Source organism: Nyctibius grandis, unplaced genomic scaffold, assembly GCF_013368605.1.
Source record: "Nyctibius grandis isolate bNycGra1 unplaced genomic scaffold, bNycGra1.pri scaffold_59_arrow_ctg1, whole genome shotgun sequence".
Classification (NCBI taxonomy): Eukaryota; Metazoa; Chordata; class Aves; order Nyctibiiformes; family Nyctibiidae; genus Nyctibius; species Nyctibius grandis.
The window spans coordinates 1-5,002 of NW_027167600.1; the positions used below are offsets into that span (position 1 = coordinate 1).

The 5,002-nt window shown below is 52.1% G+C and overlaps 1 pseudogene; it reads right to left on the minus strand.

The window, feature by feature from the left end:
• Nucleotides 1–3,781: 3,781 nt before the first annotated feature.
• LOC137677452 (olfactory receptor 5B21-like) lies at nucleotides 3,782–4,742 on the minus strand (annotated as a pseudogene).
• Between the last annotated feature and the right edge of the window lie 260 nt (nucleotides 4,743–5,002).

The following is a 5,002-nucleotide window of genomic DNA, read 5'->3' on the forward strand; positions in this document are numbered from 1 at the left end:
GAGGGAGCGGTGTGCCCTTGGGACAAGAATGCCAGCCATAGCCTGGGCTGCATTAGCAAATTCACAGCCAGCAGGGAAGTGACCCTTCACCTCCATTTGGGGACCACATCAGGACTGCTGTGTCTAGTGTGGGTGTCCCCAGCATGAGAAGGACCCTCATAGACTGTGGATAGTCCAGCAGAGGCCAGAAAGAAGGTTGGTGCCTGCAGCACATTATGTACCAGGAGAGGCTGAGACTGACTGCCAGATGGGTTTTTTTGAGAAATCCCTCAGAGCCAAACATTGGAGTAAGGGCCCAGGGCAGCTGGTGGTATCTCAGCCAATGGAGGTATTCCAAATTTGTTGAGACAAGGCCCAGAGCCCCTGACCTAGCTTGAGTTGTCTGAGAACGAGCTTGGAGTAGAGACCAATTATTGAAGGCACATCAGGTGTGAGTATCAGGATGAAACTGGTTTCTTCTTTGGTCATCATGGTGATGGAGCTGGGTATCAGAGCTGTGCCTGCATGCTCCCCCACTGCACTGAAGTCATTAGAGACAATACATTATTTTTCCCTTTAAAAATACTGTTTCTATGTATGAGCGTCTCTGCAATGTGCACAGCTCCCACCCAGCAGAAATTACTTTGGGATCAAATGGTTCCCCTTTGCACCAAAAATAATCACAGTGTGAGGACATGCTGCAGGGCTCATGCGTGCCCCCAGCACAGAGTGAGCTCTTCTGCAGGAAGCATTCCTGGGCTGGCACTCAGCACATGCTCTGGGCAGGAGACCATCACAGCCCATCTCCAAGACAGCCTGGGCAGCATCTCCTGGGCCCATGCAGGAAGGTTGTGGCGAGTGCTCAAAGCAGAGACAGGCACTGTGGGTAACTGCATGGGCTCAGAGAAGGGCACACAGAGAAACCTCATCGCCCAATACAGAGGGACTGTGGCAGTGTCTGTGGGCTGACACTGGCCAGAGCTGTGGACAGTGGGATGAGAAGAGAAGAGCTCCTAAGCTGGATCAGCAGAGCCCCTCTGCCCCACATGGCCTCAAACCCTACATGAACCAGGCTGCATTCAGGGGTGGTGAAATGTCACCCCAGAACAGTCCTCCCCAGGGCACATGGAGAATCCCCGACCTCTCCTCACCCCTCCAGACTCCTTTGCAGAGGGAACAACATTTGCCATCAGCCCTGACATACCTGTGGCAGCCAAAAGAGATAATGGGGAGCTCATGCAGCATCTCCACAGCCCCAGGACACCAAGAAGTCCATCCACAGGGACCTTGACAGGCTTGAGAAGTGGGCCCGTGCCAACCGCATGAAGTTCTACAAGGCCAAGTGCAAGGTCCTGCACATGGGTCGGGGCAATCCCAAGCACAAATACAGGCTGGGTGGAGAATGGATTGAAAGCAGCCCTGAGGAGAAGGACGTGGGAGTGATGGGTGACGAGAAGCTCACCATGAGCCGGCAGTGTGTGCTTGCAGCCCAGAAGGCCAACCGTATCCTGGGCTGCATCACCAGCAGCGTGGCCAGCAGGTCGAGGGAGGGGATTCTGCCCCTCTGCTCCACTCTTGTGAGACCCCCACCAGCAGTACTGCATTCAGCTCTGGGGCACCCGACATAAGGAGGACATGGAGCTGTTGGAGCGAGTCCAGAGGAGGGCCATGAAGAGGATCAGAGGGCTGGAGCACCTCTCCTGTGAGGACAGGCTGAGAGAGTTGGGGTTGTTCAGCCTGCAGAAGAGAAGGCCCCTGGGAGACCTTCTAGCAGCCATCCAGTATCTGAAGAGGCCCTACAGGAAAGCAGGAGAGGGGCTTTTTTCAAGGGCATGGAGTGACAGCACGAGGAGTAACAGTTGTAAACTGAGAGAGGGTAGATTTAGATTAGATATTAGGAAGAAATTCTTTGCTGTGAGGGTAGTGAGACCGTGGCCCAGGTTGCCCAGAGAAGCTGTGGCTGCCCCCTCCCTGGCAGTGTTCAAGGCCAGGTTGGATGGAACTTGGAGCAACCTGGTCTAGTGGAAGGTGTCCCTGCCCCTGGCAGGGGGGTTGGAACTAGATGATCTTTAAGGTCCCTTCCAGCCCAAACCATTCTATGATTCTATGATTTAAAATCAGCATTTGTGTCTAATAGACCCAGTTCTACTGTGAGCTTGTCCCCATAGTCACAGGGAGAAGAGGAGAAAAGACACATGTACTGGTGAAGAAGCTGAAGAGGAGTCAGCAGTGTGCCCTGAAGGCAAAGACCACCAACATACTGGCTCCCATAGCACAGATCACTGAAAAAGTTGAGATCTGAGGAGAACCAGGTCACAATGGCCATCCCTGCCCTGAGCCCTGGATGAACTGGGTAAAGTGGGTTGACCCTGGTGGCCAGTGAAGCCTCACACAGCTGCTCCTTCCCTTACTCGCTCCCCAACCCAGTGGGATGGGGGCAGAGAATACGAAGAGTAAAAGTGGGGAAAGTCATGTGTCAAGATAAAAATAGTTTAATAAGGGAAGGAACGAGGAAGAAGGAAGAAAGAAAATAAAAACAACCTAAACCCAAAATAATGTGATGCAAAGGCAATCACTCACCACCTTCCACAAGAGCACCCATGCCCAGGCAGTCCCCACTCAAAAAAACCCTCCCCTCCATTTTTATTGTTGAGCATGACGCTATATGGCATGGAGGATCTGCTTGGTCAGTTCCTGTCACTTTTTCGGGTCGTGTCCCCTCCTCACATCTTGTGAGCCCCCAGCCTACTCACTGGGGGACAGAGTGGGAAACACAGAAGGCCTTGATGCTGTGCAGACACCTTTCAGCAACTGCAACATCACTGGTGTGTTCTCAGCACTGTTTTTGTCACTAATCCAAAGAACAGTACTTTATGGGCTGCCATGAAGAGAATGAACTTCATCCCAGCCAGATCCAGTACACTGGGTCAAAGCTTTCTAGTGGGGAAGGAGGGCTGCGGAGGAAAGCCTGATCCTCCAAGGATGAAGGGACTGGGGCAATGGAGCGGGTGTTGCAGTCTCTGTCCAAAATGTAGGGTGAAGAGAGAAGAGGAGCTTGAGCTGGAGCCAGAGGAGCACAGCTGGAGCAGGGATTTGCTCATTTCTCCAGGAACAGAGGAGGGAAATGTGAGGGGAGGGAGATCCAGGTGATGGTCTTGTTTTAGCCCTCAGAAAGAGGACCTGCTTGTGTCACTCCAGCCTCTCCACCTCCCCTTGCAGCAGGAGAAGCAAAGGCTTCCTACTCAGCTGCTCAGCTGCTGCATCCCCAACTGGTTCCCGAGGCATGCCTGCAACAGGGCCTGGCCAGTGGAGGGGAGAGGAGTGCGTGGCTGTAACCTACATGAGCCACCCAATAGAAATGGCCTATTTTTCCTTGGCAGTGCAGTGAAAGTAGACCTTCATTAGTGGCTGACACATGAGCTTCATGCTCTTGAAATGTGCACCACAGGGGAGTCGACTCCCATCCTGGGAACCCACAGTGAGAGAGAGGCCCTCATGGTGGCCCTTGGAAAATATTCACATATTAGGCCAAATATCCTTTCTCATCTCTGCCAGAAAAGAAAAACCTTGACACTTCAACAGTTCCCACACATAAGACCACCAAGGTGTTTATTTTCAAGGAAAAGCAAACCCATGACATTTCCAACACTGATTTTTAAGCAATGCTATTTCTGTCCAAGGACCTTTTGCTTTCTTCCCCTTGCCACTCCCCAAGCAGTCTCAGCGGAATGCAATTCTGAAGAGCCAGCTGGTATCCAGAGCTTTCAAAGGAGCTAGAAGCGTCTTCTGTCTGTGTCACCAATTAGCATGAGGTCTGGGTGCAGGCCAGGACTTTCCTGATCATTTTCCCGAGTGCCTCCCTGACCTCCCTGTTCCGCAGGCTGTAGATGAGGGGATTGAGCAGGGGCGTGAGGATGGTGTAGAAAAAAGGAGAACACTTTGTTGAGCTGCCTCAGCGGGGCTCTTCTAGGCAGCATGTAGACAACAAAGAGGGTTCCGTAGAAAATGGTGACGAGAGTGAGGTGAGAGGAGCAAGTGGAGAAGGCCTTCTGCCTGCCTGTGCTGGATGGGATCCTCAGGATGGCGGCTATGATGCACACGTAGGAGACCAGTATGAGCAGGAAGGGGAAAACTACATCCAAGGTGCCAAATATGAAAGAAACCAATGTGACTGCTCTGGTGTCACTGCAGGCAAGCTCCAGCAATGGCGTAAAATCACAGACAAAGTGGTCAATTGCCTTGGGGCCACAGAACTGCAACTGGGATAAGAGGACTGTGACCACCAGCAGCAGCAGTGAACCCCCTAGCCAAGATGCAGCTGCCAGGTGTAAAGAGACCTTCCAGGTCATGAGGCTTGCATAGAGCAGGGGCTGGCATATGGCCAAGTACCGATCATAGGACATGGCTGCCAGCAGGTAACACTCGGTTGTCGCAAACGAAGCAAAGAAGTAGAACTGAGCCATGCAGCTGTGTGCAGAGATGCTGCTGTCCCCCGTCAGGAAGCTGGCCAGCAGCCTGGGCAGGATGGTGGAGCTGTAGCAGGTCTCCAAGGAGGACAGATTGCCCAGGAAGAAGTACATGGGGGTGTGCAGATGCTGGTCTGCCACCACCAGCACAATGACAAGGATGTTCCCAAGCACAGTGGCTGAGTAGATCATGAGCAAGAGGAGAAAGAGCAGGTTCTGGAGCGTGGGGACGTCAAGTATTCCCAGCAGCACAAAATCCATGGATGATGTCCCATTGTCCCTTTCCCCTTCGGCCATGCAATATTTTATTTCCTCAGGGGCTGTAAGAAAGAAACAGATTTCAGCATTTACCTTTGACATATTTTTTGTGTAGGACACTATTCTCTTCACATCAACGTTATGTGTTTCCTGCTTCCAGAAATCAGAAAAAATGTTCTTCCCGATGGTTAAAGAACACTCACCCCAGCAGACCCACTGCAGACTCTAGAGGCAAGCTGCCCAACATAAGTTCCTTTCTCACTGGGGAATAAAATCCATGATGTGCATTTGCTCACACA